The sequence below is a fragment of the Drosophila elegans genome, unplaced genomic scaffold (genome assembly GCF_018152505.1).
Source record: "Drosophila elegans isolate 14027-0461.03 unplaced genomic scaffold, ASM1815250v1 contig_149, whole genome shotgun sequence".
Lineage (NCBI taxonomy): Eukaryota > Metazoa > Arthropoda > Insecta > Diptera > Drosophilidae > Drosophila > Drosophila elegans.
This window is the reverse complement of record NW_024545513.1, coordinates 10,811,714-10,834,309: the sequence shown is the minus strand read 5'-3', so window position 1 is coordinate 10,834,309 and position 22,596 is coordinate 10,811,714. Positions and strand designations below refer to the sequence as shown.

At 38.0% G+C, this 22,596-nt stretch overlaps 1 long non-coding RNA gene across 2 annotated transcripts in view; it reads left to right on the top strand.

The window, feature by feature from the left end:
• The window catches only part of LOC121467975, a 158,304-nt gene extending 135,933 nt beyond the window's left edge, over positions 1-22,371 (top strand). For both annotated transcript variants that reach the window (XR_005977987.1, XR_005977986.1), the window contains exons 3-4: positions 7,769-8,078; positions 22,343-22,371. This is a non-coding gene — a long non-coding RNA (uncharacterized LOC121467975). The remainder of the gene's footprint in view (positions 1-7,768; positions 8,079-22,342) is intronic.
• The last annotated feature ends 225 nt before the right edge of the window (positions 22,372-22,596 follow it).

The following is a 22,596-nucleotide window of genomic DNA, read 5'->3' as shown; positions in this document are numbered from 1 at the left end:
TTCGGTTTCTCCAGGCGATGTCAATGTGCGTGACTTTTGCTGCTGCTGTTTTCTGCCTTTTCCAGTTGCATCATTCAACCATGACAACAATCATCTCCTCGGCTTCTTTTTGCTCTTCGTTGTTGTTGTTACTGTTGTTGTTTCAGAGCATTGTTGTTTTTGTTGTCAAACACTAGACAACAAATTGTTGTAATTATGTTCAGGTTGCGTTTCGCTTGTCGCTTCCCGATGTCATAATGCTGCTACCCGCAATTATGGTAAAAGTCGCATGAAACAAAACAAAACAGCAGCAATAATAGTAGTATGTAGTATGTGGTAGGTAGTAGTAGCAATAATAATGGTAACAAACAAACAAACACAAGCCCAGCGGAAAACGTTTCATTTTTAGTTATAAATTGACAACAGTCTGTTTTTTTTCCCCTCTTTTTTTTTGTCTTCTGTTCATTGTTTGATTTTTGTGAAAAGAGCGGGGAAACTGTGGAAAATCGCCAGGGAATTCAAAGATGGTAGAGTTCCCTTTTGGAAAAATGTTATTCCTATGGCAAAGGAACAGAAAAACCAAAGGGTATTTTCTATTTTAAACATCTACAGGTTTTCATCTAATATTGAACATTTTTTTAGCACTATTTTAAAAACCAAATGATTTGAAAATATGTGTTTTTCTTTATATTTACGTTCTTCTAAAAATTGGCATTTGTCTGCCATTCAATCAATTTTTAATTTAGTTTTCCTAAATACTTTAAAATAGAAAAATACTTTGACAATGAATTTAATCGCACACTTTTTTTCAAAAATATACCACTTGGACATCGCGTAAGGTTAAGTTGATTAGACAATTTTTCGCAAATTTTAAAAGGTTAGTAAAATAGTTGGCATACTTCAAATTAACTGAGTGCAAATAAATCTGTAATTTTAATTTCCATAAAAAAAAAAACTAATAATCGTTTAAGTGCAAGCCGTTCATATATGTTTTTGTTTTAGCTGAAAATAATAATTTTTTAATAGCTTAATTAGAGTGATTGTAAAGATCAGGTATGCTTTGAAGTCGGAAAAGTCGTACAAGTCGTACAAGTAGTCTAGCAGTTTCCTGTTAGCATTCACAATCGACATTATTGTGAAGCCCCAATCAACTAAATATTCTGAAATATATTCTGCAACCCAGAAAGTTAAGTGTCGAACAAATGGCCGTGGGATACACGTTTTCAATGGAGGATTTTCCAGTTCCGGATGATTTTACCACCGCCTTAGGCTATGTGGTGGCATTCCTTTCTGCCTGGTGCGTCATCCTCCATGTGACCCGCTCCCTGATGTCGATTTTTTGGCCAATGATGATTGTGATTTCCGGACTCTTTGTCTATCGGATCCTTTGCACCTTCGACCCAATGGATTTTTTGGATATGTTTGTCAAGGCTTTGGAGCTCACCTATGAATTGTGCTTCGAACTCTATCAGCGTTTTGTCGGAAGCTGCCCATCAGACGAATAAATGATGCTCAACAAAGGCAAAACCAAGAGCATAAATAATATTATTTTAAGAAAGCTTAAAATTCATTTAATTTTGTCCAAAAAATAAACAATTTAAATGAACATTAAAGGGGTTGTTTGATTTTCATTTACACACTTGTTATATATTCTATTATATATATTATATATTATATATACATGAAATCAGACTTGATATAAATTTAAAATAATTTTGGAAATATTTCTATTTTTAAAGGGTTTTGGGTTAAATATTATTATAAATGAAATCGGATTAAGCTATAAAGGGTGTTAGTTTCGAACACAAGCTACTCAATACTTATACATTTACAATAAATGAAATAGTTTCCTAATATTATTAAAATGTGATTTAACTTATGGAGGTTAAATCAAAAGTTTTTATTAATTAAATTTTGCCAAAGGTTTATAGGTCGTGTGTTTTACAATAATTTTTCAAATTGCTTCATGTATACCCAGAATTAAGTATTTGCTAATTAAATTCGACATAAAATAAGCTAATTATTTATAAAGGTTTCTTTTATATGCTAGATAATTCAGCCAGACTAAGATTGTAACTTTTGACTTGTAAATATTTGTATTTTCCCCAATCCATTTATTTATAGGTCAGGAGTGGCAGGACCTGTAGTTTCTTGAGTCAAAGGTTCGCCCCTTGGCCATCTGACACTAATGATTTCTCAGTTCCCAGTGCTCAGTTCCCGGAGATGGCGTGTTTGGTCGACTTATGAAAACCGGACACGGACATCGTCACGGACACGGAAAACGCAGGGGGTTTGGACAAGGGGATAGGATAGGACACATGGATGGGATGGAAAACTTTTCACATGTGGCACCGCAGCCGCAGCCACATGCAACAAGCTGAAAAATACTGAAAAAGGCTGAAAAAGGCTAAAAAAGATCGGGTGGTGGCGGTGCAGAAGTCACCCCTCGGTGGCTATTTTGATGATTATTAAACTGTCTCCGTGGCTCTTCAAAACGGCAGCGAAGCGAGGAGATAATTATGAGATGCGCGTTGAGCTGTTTTGACCTGGCCCAAAATAGGTTGCGTGCCGCCGTCGACGCTTCACTGTAGCTAATGGTGCACCGAAAAATACATCTTTTGCAAAAATTTCCTTCACGTATACTGAGAAAGGAAATATCTCAATTTAAATCAATTAAACTTAAAGTAATATAAAAAATGGCATCCTTTTGAAAGCTTACTGGCATTGTTTAAGGCACTTGGCTTGAATATGTATTTAAACACCAAAGAAAAAATATTTTAAGCTTACAGAAAAACAATTTTTCCACTAGCCAAAATCGATTTAACAATAATTTACCGAACATTTTCGAACAGTGTATATGTAAGTACGGTCGGCTATTTGCTTTTTTCCCCGGCACGCACACACAAGTGAAATGCAATTTAGCGTAAGTGCCTCTAGACGCGACAATTGTCGTCCTGGTCTTCTGAATCCCCATCCCCATCCCCATCCCCATCGCCATCGCCATCCCCATCCCAACCCCCATTATAAAGCCCATCCCCACCAGAATCCAAGGGTTGGACCCAAAAATTGCCGCTGGCTTTTGCTTACATATGCAAGTTCCGTTCGACGCTTCCGCTCCGCCTCGCAAATATCACACACACTGGGCCAAATATAGTACAGGTTAGATATTGCAAATATTTCAATCTTTAAGTCCAACTGGATTTTCGGAAAATATTCATTACACTTTAAATGCAGGAACCAAAAACCGATATTTTCCGAATATGCTACATAATGCAAAATAACTAAAATCGAAGGAAAAAAAGTGTATCCTGCGATATTAGAGGTGTTTTTTGATTATCTAAAATAGAAGCCATCAGGAAATATCTTTCCGCCTATTTTCAAAGAATTATTTAAATAGTAAAAGTTTTTGAACGCAACGCTGCGGTCGAAGAAATAGTTGTGAAAAAATTTAAAGTTCTCTAAAACTAGCCAATAATCAAAATGAGATTCAAAAACCCATTAATATTGTATTAGTTTTCAAGGAAATTGAAATCTTTAAATATTTTCTTAAAATTTACGTATATATATACCCTAAATGATTTTTAAACAAATTAAGCAAATAACTCTACATTGGAATATAAATGTTTTCCATATCTCTCCTATTTTTTAAATCAAAAATTTAAAAACACACTTTTTTGTATCAATTTTGTTTGTAATTACTTTAAAGTATTATACCAATAATGGATGTGGATTTTATGTTTGTAGTATAGGCTTTACAAGAATATACACAAACCAGTTGTTTATAAACAAACTATTATTGATTGATATTTCCATTAGGTTAAAAACTACTATTATTTTGAGTGTGGCAACACAAAAAAAAAATATACTTATTAACCAGCACAGGAATATTGTTGCTTCTTTTATCTTACATAGAGATATTGTTTCATGCCTTAAAAATTATTTTTCGCCTTTAGTTTTTTCTCGAAAACCATTTGTATTTAAGGATCCCATTTTTTTTCGCAGTGACGGAGTGGGTTCCGGGGTCAGGGGTCATGGGTCGGAGGCTCGAATCCGGACTTAGGCGAGTGTCGAGTGTGTGGCTGGAGTGGCTGGCTCGGCACTTGGCTGCGAGTCGGCCGGCCTGCTAATGTGCCAATAATAATCATGGCACAGAACACAGAGGCAGAGCAACTGAAACAGAAACAGAAGCAGAAGCAGTAGCAGTAGCTGAAACAGCCACACAGAGCTCGACATCAAATGGCATGTTAAATTCTACAGCCTCCGCAGGCTTGCACCCGGAAATATTTTCCACTTTCGGACCCAACCGGGCCATTATTAGCTCTCATTTAGGTAAATCCCATTAAAGAAAGAAGGGAAGAAAACGTAACGTAGCGTCGACAACGACAACGACAACAACAACGACAACAACAACGAACAAAAAACCAAAAAAAAAAAAAATAATACAGCAAAATTAGCGAGTGCGAGAGAGGAGAAAAGTAGCCTCGTTTGACATTTGGTTGGCTGCATTTGGGGTGTTTGGGTGGTGTTAATGCAAAGCCTTTTACGACGCCACCACCCAACCACTAGAACCACCCAACCACCTAAGCCATCGAGCCCATAATGAGCACCATTCAGATTTGCCCAAAAGCCAATTCAAGTTGCCACTAAAAGTCGGCTGAAAATTAGCTTACTTGCTGGGATTGGAAATTCCAAATGATTTTATGGGCAGACTTAAAGCTGGCAAATATGACTTCGTAATTTATAACTTCAATACCTTTATATAAAATTATTGCTGAGAATGAGAAATAATGTTTTGTCCTAACCATTTTATATTTTAATGCATTTTTGCTGGTTGGTTATAAAATTTATAGACAATTTAGTATAAACACATTTTTTGCTACAAACTATTTGGTATTATTGTTATAATCATAGTTTTAATATTTGTTAGCCAATAATATTTCAGTTTAAGGAATCAAAATATAAAATCTTCACAACACATTTTCAACAGTATTTGCTTTGCTAAGCAAATAATTAATTGACAATTTATTTATAATTATAATTAAAACAAAACATGAATATAATACAATTTGTAGTCCCCACATAAACCTCCATTATGATGTGCGTATATAAAACATATATAAATATACATGTGTGCATTATGCAAGTCTGATTCCACTTTGAGGAAAGTCTCGCCCCTTATGGGGCTTCGGCGAAAGGGGGCGTGGCATGCGGTAAAACAAAATTGCACATTAGATTCTTGTGACAAGACCGTCTGCCACTCCCCCAAATCGCATTTTCCCGCCGCTTTTCCAGCGGAAAACTCCTGGCAGGAGGGCGCAGAAAGCGTTGCAAGCGTCTAGGGGGTGTGGCAAATCATGTGCGGCGCGGGCTTCAAAAGGGGGGAGGGGTTGGGAGGAACGGGGGGTTGCCAGCAAAATTGTGCAGTTGCAGCCATAATTATTTTTACGGCACATTGCGTCGGTGCCGCCAGAGAAGATGGAGACCCCGAACTGTGGGCTAAATAACGGAGAGTGTTTTCTAATTTTCATTTACTGCCTACATCAACATGGCAATCGTAGTATCTAAACGTGATATATTTAATTACATTCTTATAATGACATTTAAAGATTTTCAAATAACCTTTAAAGGAACGATAATCTGATTGATTCAACATTCCTATTTCTTGAATTTTTTAGACCCAAAACCTGATTTTTTATTATCAAAAATATATTTTTCCTAAATAGAATTTGAGCAAATTTGTATTTTTATATTTCCAAAAATTTTTTTTATTTTTTTGAAAATAAAAGTGTAAACTTTCTTTAAATTTGCATGGACCAAGCTATATCCACATTTCTATGTAGCTACTTAAAATAAAAGCACTTAAAAAAATCACGACCATTTTCTAGATGTAAACGGTTTGATAATATGAATATCATTTAAGCTATTTATTTGAAATTAATTTTTTTTTGGGTTGAAATTGTAGCTGCATTTTCTTAATATCTGACTACTGTTTGGCCCACTGTTTGTTGTTTTGTAGGCGCTGAAGTTGCAATCTGTGCCCAAATGGGGTTGATCAGAGGCGGCGGCTAAGGGGGGGAACTTCGGAGGCGGTACGGGAACGGTGGGCGGGGTTACAGGGTCCAAGCATAGAGAATAATAATAAAAATAATTATGCATGTGCCACCCTAGGGTCGCAGAGCCTCCGGTGTTCTTCGAATCGCTGCGCCTCTTTAACCTCTCTTTAGACCCCCGTTTAACCCGCCTCCCCCAGCCTTAACCCCTCCTGAAAAGTCCCCTTCACCCCCTACAGCCCCCGTACCATCCCGCTGCTAATTTAGATGAGCATGCTCGACAGTAATTTGCATGCCAGTTTCAGTTCCATTCGCAGTTTGTGGGAGGATGTGGATGGTAGATGGTGGGGATTGGGTGGTGACCCCGACTGAGAGCCACTTGTCTCCGCTTGTGCCCCCCTTTTAACCCCCACCCCCCTTGCACCCCCCTTTCACCCGTGTGACAGTTTGCAGCGTTGACAATGCCGCCTCCATGTGTCGTTGTTGCCGAAGCTTTTGTGCATATGTCGTTTGCTGTCTTCCATGTCATTCACACACGCCGAGTGTGCGACTCTCTCGTCTAAAATGGCACACACTTCTGCCTCGAATGGCAAGTTCCCAATCCCAGAACGAGCCTACCCCTTCTCCTACCCCTACCCCTACCTCCATCCAAATCCCCATCCGTAACCCCTTTCTTTCTTTGCCCCCCTTTTCAGCGCGCTTGCGCTTGTGGAGTGCCACTAATTGAGGCACCCATCTGCACCGCCAGCGATGGCAACTGTACCCCGCAAAAGCACAACCTCTGACCTCTTAATTCCATACTCACCTCCCGCCACGCCGCCCGTTCCCCCAAAAAAAACCTGGCTTAGCTACTGGTCCAGTTCCATATGACATCTTCTTATCAAAATCTTAACGCAGTTCCAAAAGTCCAGATTTTAAAAATGAATTATTACCATATTTTCAATAGAGAATAATATAGATTTTCAAAAGTGTATAGTCTAACAGCCGTATCCATATATAGTTATTAAACCATTTTAAAGTACGAATTTCCTACTTTGTAATTCGTTCCTTGTTTAATTTGTAATTATGTTCAACAGTAAGTTTTAAATTTTCATAGACTCGGAAAGTTTAAAATTGGCCAAAGGACAACGAAATTGTGAATTCGGTAATTTCGCATTTACTGCAAGGATGAATTGGCAGGTTCACCTTGGCTACCAAGACCATTTGAGCTTTTGGTCCTGAATTCCGCTCCTGTTTTTGGAATCTCAGTGCCGAAAAGCTGCTCATTTCTTTTGTTGTCGGCTTGGTTGGGTCCAGAAAATGATGTTCCATATTTTCCAATGGTTGTTTGTCCCTACATTCGATTGTTTTCCTTTGTTGTGTCTGCCAAGGAATGCGAATGGCCGGTGAAAAATGGTTATGGATGCCAATAATGACAAGGGGCATCCAACTGAGTGACTGCGGCGAAGGATTTTTCAGGAGATTTGCCAAATGCACAGAGAAAAAACTCCAGCTTAATTCAACTAAAGCCACTGAAGCTGAGCCAATGAAAAAGTATGCTGTTTCGATTTAAGCAAATATTTATTGATATTCTAATAATTAATCTGTGAAAACCAATTTAATATTAACATTTTAATATTACATTTTGGCTCCTAAAAATATTTTTTAAAAAATGAAATGCAAGTTTACTTCAAAAAGTTATTTTTCTCATAAATATTTTCTTTGTGTTTTAATGTGTGCTCAATCGAATCTCATTGCAGATCTTTGTTGATGTTTTTTGATGTAAGGAATACCTTTTATACACCATTTTCCCCCTGTGTGCAAAAGAAGGAGACTGGAGGAAAGCCCAAGTGGATGTGGAGCCACTAAATGATCCACTGTGTGGGGCAACAACGACAACACCTTCCAACGGAAAACAGCAACAAAAAAAGGGAGGAGGCAAAAGAAAAGAAAATTCAACAAATCATGGCAGTGGCAGTGGCAACGTCAGCCCAAAACGGAAGCCATGCCAAAAAGCCGGCAAAAAACTGAGGCAAATGGGGGAAAAACCACACCTGCATTTTCCTCAAGGTGAGAGGGGTGGTGGGTGGCGGGGGGCGGCGGCATCGGGGTTCGGTTAAATCAAACCGTAAACTATGGAGGCCGCCATTGCTGTGTGTCGAGCGCATTTTTGCCGCCCAAAGTGCGACGACTAACGCCAAAGACCACAAAAAACTGCAGACTCTGTTGAAACACTGAACAAAAGAATCTTTGATAGTCTAAGTTAAGTTTTATTTTGAATTAAATTATTGTTTAGTTTAAAAAAAAAATCGCTGAAGACTAATATATTTTTGCCTTATAAGCAAGCTTGTTTCGATTGTTTTTAATGTATCTTTTGATATTTATTATATTTGATTTATATATACATATATTCTTGGGACAATCTAAACTGGAAGCTTAACTCTATGATGTTTATAGAAGATCACAGCATTTAGATTTCCATCTTTTGAAATTGTATTTATATGAAGTTATGAAAAGAATAATCAAAATTAAGTTTACTAGTTGTCAAAAATCTTTCCACAGGAAGGAAAAATCACAAAAAAACCCTCTTAAGATCACTAATTTAGGGGTATATGTTTATTTCCTCAGTGATCCGAAGAGGAGACGTTGGAATATGTGTTACCCTGGTTCTGTTAGGCTTCGGCGACAGAGTTTTTATGGCACTCAGTCGCCTCATTGTTTCGTAGTTTGTTTCCATCTCCACCTCCAGTCACCTCAAAAACCCCCTTTCCACACTGGTAACCACTTTTTTTTTTAGCCATTTTTATTTTTATTTTTTTTTTCTGTCCACGTTTTTACTTTACTTTGTTCGGTTTTGCGTTGAAAGCGCTACAATGGCGTGAAATAATATGCAAAATACTCTGGCGCGCGCACACACATGCATATGATGTGATGTGGTGTATAAGTGCTATGCAAACAGAGTGTGTGTGTGTGTGTGTGTAAAGGTGGGCGTTGGGTATTGGGTAGTGGGGTCAAAGGGCGTGCAGGAGGTACAAGGATGTTGATGGCTGGTGACGAGTGGTGTTGATCGCCGCACGGCTGCTAATTAGGCCACTTAGAGCTCCGTTCGAGGCACTTTCTGCAGGAAATCACAAGAACCAGACATTCGAACATTCGACAATGGGGTGGAATTCTCAGACGGGCACATATATATATATATATATCCATACACACATATGCATATATATGTTTGTATGCCATATAGCCTCTTGTATATGGCGAAATCCCTATGGGGGAACCCTGTTTGCCATTCGGTCCGGCCATTATTGCCTAGTGCCATATAAGTGTGTGTTATACGCCCTTCTCCTCACCTTTTCACCGGCTCCTTCTCCTTTCTCCTCTCCCCTCCTGCTTTCTCCCCATCCTTGCGTGTGAAGAAGGTCAATGCATTCACTCATGGAAAGTGGGAGGAGCAATCCCTTCAAGAAATTAAAGACCAATATCAACCACCATGAACTAAAAAAAACAAAGCTGATTAAAATGTATGTAAATTTATAATTAATAAAAGTTGTAAAGAAGAATCGTTTATAATACTAATCTTTTATAACCAAATCACAAGTAGAATGTGTAGATTGAGTTATGATAAGATTAAAACATTATTTGACAGTTTTAAATGTGCTTTTCATTTGTGATTTGAAATATAGTTCTTTAGCCTAGAGTTAAAATGTGTAAAATTTATAAAAATAATTATATATGAAAGAAACAATTAAATAATAATTGAGAAGAGTTTTTTTTTGGGTAAATAGCTGAAGTTGAAGTTCCCAGAGTAGTTTAAATAAATGTAAGCTTCGGCTTTGTTTTGTTACATTTTATAAGGGCTAATGATCAGTTAATCAGCGTGAATTTGCCGTATAATATGCGGATGCTCTTTGACTCCTCGGTTGAACGACCCAGTCATTATTGTGGGTTATCCTGCCGCACACACACCTACACACACACACACGCAAATACACATCCTCGCATATCCTTTTTGGGTTGAGGCATCGTCATCTCGAATTACCATAAGTTGGTTCGTCGGCAGCGGGTTTTTTTGATCTTTTCCTGAATGTCTAAGTTTTCGAGGCAGCTCCGCCCACGTCCCCTCATCCCCCCTCCCCGTACTTACTGTCCACAAATCGCGGATCAAAGGAGCCGCATATCCTGTGCTTGAGTTTCATTCATTGAGCCAGTGTAGCCCGAGTGTAAGCTTATATGGGGTCCGATCCTCCAGCGGTCCTTGCTCGAGGTCCTCCTCTTCCCTCCTCCCTCCTCCCTCCGCCCGAAGATCTTCCCTTTCCACGATGCTAATTCCTAATTGGGTAAGCGCAGAGGCCTAATTAAGCTGTGTGGCCATTGTCGACAGGGATTTAATTCCCCGCTCCCCCCACAAGGATGAGGATCCTGGTCCCGAAAGTCTAGGCTAGATTCCAGGTGCCATCAGATCGAAACAAAGACATCTGCCGCAGTTGTTCCGCAAGCTTGAAGGGATTTGTTGCAGGGGTTTCCCCAGCCAAAACAATAAATTACAGGGTATACGTAGGTATTTTCTTTAAACGTCTGTACTTAAACTCAAAACTTGGTTCGCTTACAAGAAAATTTCAAAAGAATTATACGATTATAAATTACATTTTAAATTAATAAAAACATTTCATTTTTAGGATTATTTAGCAAAAACTATGTAGTTTTTTGTAATGTTTTTTCTAAGTCTTTTCAGAACTCGAATCAGTAATTTTTAATTTAAATTTCAGATTTTTTAAAGTAGTTTGTACTTTTTTTTTTCTTTAACAAAACAATTTAAAAGTTACATTTAAGAAACCATTTAGGACAATGGCGTATTTAAATATTATTAATTAAAGCTTTTTAAATAAATTTTAACCTTGATTCGCAATTTTAGAAAACATTTTTAGCCTGAATAAAGACTAAAGTACATATATCATGAATTAATTCAAAAAATATATATTTCAAGCCTAGTAAGTATTTGAAATTGCAAAACCACAATTTTCAATTTGAATGCCAACACACAAAAATATGTTACTGCGATTTTACTTCATTTTCATTGGTCAGATATTTGTCAGCAATATTTCTGTATTTTTCGGCAATCCAAAATCAACTAATAATACGATTCGCAAACAGTATTTTGGTCATGTGGACTTTCCCTGTTTGTTTGAGGTGTGAGTTTGTCGTCTGTCTGCCCGGCGGCCATCATTAATGACGCAGGCGTCGGGTCAAAGGTGCAAATATTGATGGACAGCCCATACACATGACATTCGTGCTACCCCAAATTGGGCTAAACCGTGATTTTGCAAACAATTTTGTGAATTTTGCGGCAGAGGCAGAAAGTCCTGTCTGCAACTTGTTGACCACATTGAAGATAACTTTAGGCTCCAGCTCCATTCTTGATATGATTTGGCTTTGAGTTATCTTGGCTGAATAATTAGTTGAGTGAATCACAAATAAGTTGAGTAAATATAAATAAACTAATATATAATAATATGTTTGTTAAATAAAAAAATATTATTTCTGCATTCTTTGGCTTGTTATTTGTAACTTATAAATTTATATATATTTTATATATTTTATTGTTAGATTTCTTTTGAGTTACAACCCTGTAGCGATTGTTTTTTTTTATTTTATAACAAATGTTCTACTGTTTTTAAGAGTAATGTTTTAACAGCTATTTAATTTTATATTTAGTACATTTTGTTAAAAATAATATATATTTTTTATTTAATTTATAGTATACTCTCGGATAAAATAAAGAATGGTTCTAATGATGTTTGCCCCTCGTTTGAACCCATTTGTGATTGACTTGTTGCAAATGACCCGAGTGCACAGTTTGACAGCCACTGGACCCATCCTCTGGGCATTCATCGCATCATAATAAACCTGTTGATTTGTGCTTGTTAGGGCGCGGCAATGGCCCAGAACGACCCTTCTCAGGAGGCCCAAGTCGCAAGACCCAAAAAATACAAAAAAAAAAAAATGAAAAAAGAACAGAGCCCCAAAATATCCCAAAAGCCCAGTCATAATCGAGGGAAAAGAGCAGTCATAAGCGCAGCCAGCTTAACTTTGTGTGGATCTGCGCAGAGACTGGGCCTGAAAACTGAACACTGGAGTCTTGAGCGCTGTGTCCGAAGAATCGGGCCTGAAGACCGAAGACCGAAGACACTGTAGACACTGTAGACACCGTAGACACCGTAGACACCGACCGAAGATCACCAGCTCGCTGTGTGGCTGTTGTTGTGGTTGTCGTTAAAGTCGTTATTATTATTTGTGGCTCTTTAAGTGGCTCATTCGCTAACTGCACGACGATGGCGATATTCGTGTGCCTCCCAAGTCCCCCAGCGAGCAGGGGGAAGGGGGCGTGCCAGGGGGGGCGGAAGAGGGGCCCCCGAAGACTGGAGACTGGAGACTGAAGACTGAAAACTGAAGACTGGCGACTGGCGTCGCCGCTGACAGCGACGGTGGTCCACTTGGCGCTCTCGTGAATTGATTCATAAAATATTATATCATTTTTCTGAGACCCCCCCACAGCTCCTCTGCTGCTGCTTTTTCTTCCTCCTCCTTGCTCGGTTTTGTTTTTTTTTATTATTTTTTTTTTTGGCTGCTCGTTTGAGGGTTTTGTAATTAGCGTGCATGTTTACCCGAATAATTTCACTTCATGGGGCTCGTTGAAGAAGTTATTATCAGAGCCCCTGCCTCCTCGTTTTCTCTCCGTTTTTTTCCCCTTTTTTTTTTTGGGTATATATCGCCCAAAGCGAGCAACGTCCGCCAATTAGTTGGCCAATGTCCGAGAAAATACTTTTTTGGGCAACTGTAACGGAAGGAAGTCGCCGTCTCTTTCTTGATCTCTAACCCAAAGCCGTGGGCGATGCTTTACACGGTAAAAAAAAATGGCTGAGACTTAAAGTTGTCAGTTTCGGAGGGTATTTATTGATGCTGTTTAAATATATATAAAATTCTTTCCATGTGAAGATTTTCAAATACTTTTAAAAATGTACCCAAATAAATAATACGTTTGAATGCTTAAAAGACATTGAAAAGTTATTAGTCTTATGAAATATCCTGTCTAAGCAGAGGGCTTAAGAAAGTATAAATAAATCTATATATAGTTCAAATAATTTTTGCTGTGTATAGGCAATTGCATAAATCAGCGGCGGCGAACCGCTGGCTCTTAATTGACATACATAGACCACCGTGACTTCGGCCGACTTTCCGCCGAACTCACTCAACTCTCGACTGATCCGCACTGAACCCATTCCAAAGCCATCCCATCCCATACCATTGCCATCCCATCTCGAGTCGTCTGATTCCGGGCGATCCAATTTATGGAGGCACTGCGGACAAAGGGTCACGTCATTGCCTTTGCCCTGCGCTTGACAGCAGCTCGTAACTCTGGCTAAACTCGGAATTGGGATCCTGAAGGATCGAAAATGGACGAAAATGCGGGGTTTTGGGAGCGGGCATCGGGGATCGGGCATCGAGGATCGGCAGATTGAGAGATGTCACCGGCGGCTGTGGCTGGAGTTATGATCGTTCTGATCTGGGCAGGTGATCTTTAATGGATCGCAGCCAAGCCGAAGGCATCGATGCCTCGCCAATCGAAGTTCATTGATTGCCGTCTCAAAACATCGCTTCAAATGGCCTTCAGTGGCAGACCTTCAGAAAAGGCATACAACATAATGACCAAATCGAAACTAATAACATTGTTTATTGCCCATAAAAATATGTTTTCTTAATTTAATGAACAAAGGAAACTTGTTACGATTCAAATAATATGCAACAGATAACTCTAAATATTTAATAAACAACAAAAACACAGGACAACTGTCTGATCTTAGCAGGCAATTTTCATCAAGCTTAGATGATCAACGAGTTATCAATTGGTATCCTATTTTGGGATAGAAATCTTAACCTTTTAAATTTTTTTTAAATAATAAAATTGGGTAGAGAAGAAAGAGAATAATCGGGAAACTCTTGTTTTGGCCAATCAAGGCAGCAGCTTATGTTAATTATAACGTTTTCGGTTAAGCGATTATACAAATCAAACCGTTAGGTGTTACAAATGACTAAACACGCAAGATTCATGGAGAAATGTAGAAGAAATGCTGGAGAAATGGAAGAAGAAAAGGGAAACGAAATTTGTAGATGAAACGGAGAAAGAGAGCTACCACACTGTTGAAAAACTTAGCTTAATAAATCTTATTTTTTATTATTTTTGAAATAAATTTAACTATCTGAAAATGTAATTTAAAATTGAAACTATATTCATTTGAAATATAATGTTTTTCAATTAAGTTAAGTATATTAATTTAGTTTATTTTACATTAAATCAAATATTTATATATTTTATAAAGCATTATTATAAGAATTGTGTTTAATATTATGATTTTATATTCAATTTAAATATAAAATATAACGCTTTGGGTTTAAGAGCCAGGTATTTAATTTTACTATTTCATTTTTTTTTTAACAGTGAAGGGATAAATCAGTGTGTGCGGTGGGCATTTTTTTTAGGGGCTCCCAGATGCGATCAAAGTTGATTAGATGACTGCGGATGCTGTATAGCCAAGCCCCCCTCCCATCAAACCCCTTAAAACTCGCCCCTTTCCACCGATTCCGCCATATCTTCTTGGGTGTCGGACGTGCGTGCGTGCATTTTATTACGCGCGGATGTGATGAGTCTATCGATGGGGCCTCCGCCACTCGAGTGGCTTGTTAAAAATCGCTGAATGGGAGCATTTTATGACCCGCTTTGATGGCCAATCCAATCCATATAGTCGGCGGGGGATTTAATTAGGGGGAAATCAAAGACGGCCGGGAATACATACTCGTGCATATACTATAGTATGTGTATCTCAATGGGCCTCCATCTGGTGATGGCAGATTTTCATTCTTGGGCATGATTTTGCAGCTCAGTTTTAATATCCGTTGACGATTTTTTATGTGTATTTTTTGGTACTGGAAAATCTACTACAATAATCCGCATATATTTTGGCAAATTTCAAAATTAATAAAGATAATGCTTGCTGTGGGCATAGAACTGCCAAATAATTAAATTTTAACTTCTAATGTCTTTGAATTGAAAAAATAATCTTTATTTATATTTAAAATATTTCAATTACAACGTTTAGCATTAAATAAAAATATTTTTTTTATATAATATGTGTATAGTTTTGATAATCAAAATATAGGTAATCTAAAATTTTTGTTTTAAAAAACAAATTTATACAAAATGCGGTCTAAATGTGGTTTCCCAATTTTCGGTAGAACAGTTAGCCAATCACCTCGCCAAATTTCTTCAACTAACTGGAGGGACCACCCAAAATCGAGCCAAAAAAGTTGTCAACATTTTCATGTTGCTGTTGTGTCTGTTGCAGATGTTGTTGTTGCCTGTGTTGCTGCTGCTGCAGTAGTTGTTGCCTCGAATTTGTGCAATGTCCAGTGGCCGGCGGAAAATTGGAAAAGTGGAAAAGCGGCATGCTGCAATCGCAGCCTGAGCTTTTGGTCTAGTGAAGGGGCCACCCACGCTGTCCGTCCCTCCCCCCTAAAAAATAAGGGGAAGGGGAGTTTCCAATGTGGATTTTCAGATGGGGTTTTCAGATGTCAGAGGAGCGAAGGCACTTGAACAAACGGCCATTGTTGCTGTTGTCTTTCAACATTTTTGACTTGTTTTGATTATGACGGGGGACGTCGTTGTTTGTTTGTTCGTTGATTTCATAATCTCTTCTGTTGCTCTTGCACAGAGAAAAATTATTTAGTAGGTTAGGAAAATATTTAGTTAGTTAGTTAGTTTCTTCAGACTTTAAACTTTTAGAACCATGCACAATGTAAATTGGATATTTTAAAATCAAATCAGAAGTGACTTTGTTTCGGAAACATTTTTGAAACAATAAAGTTATTTTCCAAGAATAATTGAGCCTTTTAATTTCTAAGAATTTTTCAGCTATTTTAACAAATTATGAGATGACAATATAAAACCGATATAATTAATGTTGGGTTTTTGTGTATGTTGTTGCTGCTGTCATGATTGTTGTAGATTTGTGGGTGACCGCGCACTCTCTAAAAACGTCAATCACTCAATTAAACTTAATTATAATTGCGAAGCGATGATGGCGGGCGGACTACAACAACAAGAACAATTTCCAGAAAACAAGACAACAAACAGTGAAAAAAATTAAAAATGGAAGAAAAAAGAAAAAAGAATGGAAAACCCGACGAGTGGGTGTGGAAAAAGGGGGGAGGGGGCGGGTTTGTTCAGATTTCAAGAAATTTCGCAGAAAATTGTAAATGCACGATGCTGCTTCAACTTTTGCCTCGCCTGATGAAGATGAAGCTGAAGATGATGATGGCGACGCGTCGCCTCCACTTTGGTCTCAAATTTAGCTGGTCGTTGTCCCTCTTCGTGTTCTTCCCCCAGCTGCTCACATTTTGATTGCTAGCCTGAGAAAATGAACGACCACAGAGCGAGTGGAGAGTCTTGAGGGCACTGAAAAAAACAGATTAATGTTTAACTCAAAATAAAAGGAGGAGAGCTCTAAACCTCAGATGGAAGCCCAGAATTTGTATTTAAATATTCCTTAAGAAATTTTGTTTTCCTCTCTAACCATAAAAATCCCGACTTTAAGACTACATTGCTTTGAATAAATATATAAGGCCTTTATGGACTTATACACATGGGCACATATTTATCCTTAAAATTGTAAAAACTTGTTAGGTTTCTTAAGATTTACTTACAGTCTAAGATTTATAGATTATAATTATTTGTTTTAGATTTTTCCTTAACTTTTTCTTAGGAAGAAAAGTTAATATATATTAGTTTGCAATCTAATAGCTCTTAACAAATATATAACATAATTTTTCCAAGTGTAATGCCTTGCATGCTGATGTCGCGTTATGCAAAATGTCTTCTCCCGCGCTCCCACTCCTTCCTGCTCTATCTCCATCCCACTCTCTATGCCCATCCCTCTCTCTCGTTCATCGGCTAAGGTGGCCACGCAATTTGGGCGATCGAGAAGAATCGCCCACCCAGAAGACGAGTCTTAAAGTCAGGCCCCGAAAGAGGAAACTCAATTGAAGTGCCAGGAACTCTCTAGGCGGAGTAATCATTTAATAAAACTGCCGCTTTTATTATATCAAATTAAGAACTTTTAAGATCAAGATTATAATCACGAGCAAAGAGCATTTCTCATTATACTTCTTACAATAAAGAATAACATTTGCACAGGAAACTCAACTCTTTAAGCCAACTCTTTTGGTTTCCAACATTAAAATGGTTATTTTTATTATCACCCAATAATACCATATTAATTATTTGTTGCCAATAACTGATGATAAGAAATGGCTTTATTTTAAGTTCTCCAACAATTTGCCTTTGAACGAAAAAACCATTTTTCATTATATTTGTGTGGTAAAGAATAGAATTTGCAAAGAAAACACAACTCTGTATATGAGCTAGATCTTTTGGTATTCCAACATTTAAGATTTTCTTATTAAAGTAATTTAATAGTCATATTTCCCATGGCCAAAATATTTCTTATTATATTATGATGGTAATCCAACATTTAAGATGTTTCTATCATTAAAAGATACCTTTTAAATTAGTTTTTTTTTCCAATCACAGTTGATAAAAAAATGCCTTATTTCAAAATATCTACTATTTCTAATTTTTGCTTGGCAAGTAGGTACTGGCCAAGGTGATCTGGGGTTCAAGTGGGTCTTAATCGCTGTCCAACTGAAGAGTCTCGACGGGTACTTTCACCTAGAGCGCAGTCGGAGCGTAACTCCCGATCTCTGGGATTGTGATTGTGACTGTGACTGGAAATTATTGCGGCTATTTTTAAAGGGGGGTTTTTGAGCCTCCTCGTTCGCAGTCCAACTTGCACAACAATTACATTGTTCGCAGTGTTCGCATGGGAGTTCCTCCGATTTGCCCCTATCCCTGCTCCATATCCATTATGTAAAGAGGCGACGCAACGTGTGGGCGTGAACTGGAGCGGCCAGTGGAGCGGTCAGCAATAATGACTACACTGAAAGAAAGAAAGAAACTTAATTGTTGAATATTAAGTTGGGTAAATGACTTTGATTCAAGTATATAATATATAAAATTGAAATTAATCTTTGAAAAACATCTTGATGCGAAAGCAATATAAATTAAATCAAAATTTCCTTATTAAGCAAAAGGATTTTGATTTGGAAACAAAAAGGATCTGAAACAAAATATCGAAATATTAAACATAATGTCGTTTTAATAGTTTTCATAATAGGATGGCTTATGAGCTGATTAAGGGCATCTTGATGCTGTCACTATATAGTTGAATATAATCTGCTTTTTCGCTCAGTGCAGTTTATAACGAGCTGTGACCATTGGAGCGCTGCTCGGGCGTTGTCACATATTTTTACGCTTTTGCGATTTGCGGCATAATGTGGGGATGGTGGGAGCCTGTAATTAGGGGCGGTATTTTTATTGTCGGTCGGTTGACAAAATGTTGGGCAACTGGGCAATTGGGAAAGACAAGAGATCGGATCGGCCAAGGGGTCCTAAGTATATCTGTATATATATATATTTCACAGCTTGGTAAGAACTTGGAACTAAGCAGCTCTAGATATATACCAAAATAAATATGCATAATATTTAATTACTCTATGAAATCCGTGATTTATTTAATCTAATCCCTCGAATCGATCCATATTAGATTACCTATGGTACAGTCAGCGAAATATGGTATATATTTGGGGGTGAGAAGAGCGCCACCTGCCCAGCTATCGATTACATGTGTAAATAGAACAATTGGCATCTGCGAAAGGAATCCGAACTGGAAATTGCGAGGGAGTGAGAGAAAATGGCCCGAAGACAAGGAAATTAAGTGATCCTAAATCCGGGGAGTGAGAGGAGATTTCCAGGTAGCCGGAATTCTTTCTAATGGCCTTAACTTAAACGATTTGGGCCATTCCATTGTTGCACTGCACCTTTTGTTGTTGCCCGAATCCCGCCTTTTGTTGCTTTTGTTGTCTGCAGCTTGTGTGTGTGTTTATTGTAATCGATATTTGGGCAATGCAATGCAGCAATTGAAATCAATGAAATCGAGAACATTTGCACTAACAAAAAAGGAAAAAAAAAGTAAATGCAGCTAAGCATCGATTGAGTTCGAGGGTTAGCGGCAATTAAATTTACTTGACTGCATCCCCAGTCCCGGAAAAAAAAAATCCCACATACACCCCCATATCTCGAAAACAAAGTGGAATTTTAGCAGAGATCACAGAATTTATCAGCAGCTGTGGGCACAAGTTTTCAGAATTAATTTTAAAATCACAGAGAAGCTCTGCGGGTTTGTATATTTAAAACCAAAAAGTAAATCAAAACAATAAGCCCCATAATAAAATCAGTTTATAGAAAACAAGATTAACATTTGACCAAGTTGATATTGTTATTTGTTTCTTAATTAATTATAGTAAGGATAAAGCTTAAATTGAAATAAAAATCCATTCAAAAAATGGTACATTTTGAATGTATACGTTAATATATTTAATATTTAACTTAAATTATATATTCTTCGAACTGTGTTGATATTAAAATAACTTAAAACTTAAAAAGTTCGAATTGTTTTGGAGTATTAACCTTTTTTGTTTTTCCTTACTAATCATTGTGAATGTTTTGTTAGTTATCCATTATTTGGAAATACCTATCCTCCCAGTTGTTTGGGCACTTTACGCGTAATTGACGAACATCTTCATTTCGTCTGCAATGCCATTGCCAATTCATTTGAGTTGTCATTGCGGCCATTCATCAAAGAGCATCGATTGTGGCAGTACCCATTCAGCATTCAGCACCCGGTAAAAGTAATGTAAAGTCCACGTCCACGTCCACGTCCACATCCACCCACCGCCTCATTCGGATGAGACCTATTATTTGTAGGTCATAAATTTTATTGCTCAACTGGCGTTTGTGCAATTAAATCTCAATGGCTTGACGGCGGCCGCCGTCTTTGTTATTTTAGCCCTGCGACGCGTGTGCACTTGAAAGAGTCACCGAGGGTATGGGTTATATATGATGGCCTGGTCCTGGGCCATCTAACTATCTCCCAATCGCTCAGATAGCCATCGACCTACACCAACCATCCAACCATCCAGCCATCCAACCATCCAACAATCCAACCACTCACCCAACTCGCAAATATTGTGACAATGCCACGTCTAATGACCAAATGCCTCCGTTTCTGGGGAGGCACGATCCCATCTGATAATATCTCTTTCTTTCGGGATATCGACATCCCGCCATCCCGCCATTAACCACAAATGTCGCATCCATCTATCACCAATCTGGCGATCTAATCTCTGGTGTCGCTGGCTAACTCCCAAGCTTACTGGTTTCCATCGGCCCATCCACTTAAACCTACCTACCTACTCTTTGTCTAGAGATTCATTAGGATACTTTTAATAACTCAAAGAAATATATCAATTACAATGTTTAATCCTAAGGGTTAAATACTAGTTACTTTAACTTTTGGTTTCTAATCAAATATAGAGATTTATTCGCCATGAAAATATAAATTTGTATTAAAAAAAAAAAACTAAAACTAAAATAAAATAACCAATTGAAAAATCAACTGGATCTCAAAGTTTTTCCTTTGAAAGGAAGGCACATAGGAAGCACACACATAATGATTAGACTTTCTTTGGAAATGCTGCCATAGAGAACATTTGCAAGATTTTCTTAAGCGGAGATTTCGCCATATTGCTGGCATTTTTTTCAATTCGCAGCTTACAGCATTTGACATTCACGTCTTTTCAGAGCCACTCACTTGGTATTCATTTACTCATAATTCACATGTCGCCTTATTAGCAACTCTTGGCTCCACTTGGCTTCTGTTTCTCTGTTTCTGCCATTCACTTGCTGGCATTTCGCGCAGATTGGTCAAAGGGCATCAGCCAGCGAGATCTCGGGTCTTAAGACATAAACGTGGACATAAACCTGATGGAACTGCAGCTGTAAAGGAGTGGGAGTTTGAACGTGAGCCATGAGCCACACCCTTTCTGCGGGTACACGGTGAAACAAGAGGTGCTACTTCAAATGCAAAGACAAATTACAAAGATTTTATTATATGTAGTTTAATCGGTCGGCCTTTGCCATGAATATTTCTCAAAACTAAAACGTTTGTTTCTAAATTTCCTAAAACGTTTATTTTTTTTTATCAAAACCCTTGGTAAAAATGTTTAATATTTTGAGTAGCTTACCTTGTTGAACTTGTCATAAGATTTTTAATTGATTGGCTTTTACAGCTTAAACGGACGTTTTTCGCATAAAAATCTCTTATACAAAATATAAAAATTGGCGAAATCATTTTTTTTTTTCGAAAAGAAAATTAGAAAATAAATTGTTTTGTACTGAAATGTTATATTTCAGACACATCAAATCCCAAAAAAAAATATATTTTGAAAAGTAAATGTAAGTTAATTGTTAATAAAGTGAATAGAAGCTTGTAATTTTCTGAGTGCAGCTATGTGAAAGAGTTTCGCGGGCTGGATGACATTTTCCCACAGGCGCCGTCATCAGGCGCTTCCATAAACGAGCTACGTGTCGCCATCAGGTGGCGTTGTTCCGCCCCCTCAGCACCCCCCTGTGCAGCAACCCCCTTTCCCTCATCTTCAGAATCGGCAGCCTTGCAGACATCCTCCATTCAGCATCCTCTGATGGAAATTAAAGAAAGGCGGCTGGAGCAGGCGCTTAGACAAAGTCAACCCTTTGATAAAGTTGGCCAAAGGCAAGGGGGCGGGGAAAGGGGGGGGAAAGAAGGGAAGGAGGAGGGGTGATGGCTGTGATTCTATTAGCAATTTCCGCGGAAATCGAGGCATCTCTAGAACCGTTAGCATCAAAGGGCAGCGCCACTTGCCCGTCGTTCCGAGCCGTCAGCGAGCGAAGCGCTTGAGCGAAAACAGTAGCGCCGTACCCACCGGTACCGCCCCCCTCCCCGCTAGCTACACAGAAAAAATTTTTAATAATTGTCACATTTGTTTCAAACATTTTTGAGAATTTATATATAAATTTGTCACTCCAGTTTAATATACAAATGTTTATTAAAGAAGGTTTTCACATTTCAATTTATATAAAATATATTTAAAATAGTAAATCATTATTTTATTTAGCTCTGGAAATTTGAAAACAGCAAACATATTTAAAGACACCTTTTACTTATATAATTTCCCATTACATCTATCATTTCAAAAGATTAAAACGATTAAAATATAAACTATTTTGTATTTTACATAGTCTTGACTCACTCACTTATATTTCTTTGATCTTATTTCTCTCTGTGCAGCTACCCATCGACCCAGTTCCAGTGGCTGCAAAAACAAATGCTCGAGTTCAAAGCCTAATGCGAAAAATTCGCAGAAATCTGTCATCGCCTTGTCAACGCTTCGTCATCGTCAGTGGCAGCACAGGAAGAAGCCAGCGGATCCACCGGAGCCGCCAGAACGATTCATGGATTCATGGATTCATGGAGCCACTGAGCCCGAAAAACTAACCCCCTGTTAGCCCCCCTCAACTCCGCCGCTCCTGGCAAAGTGTGGC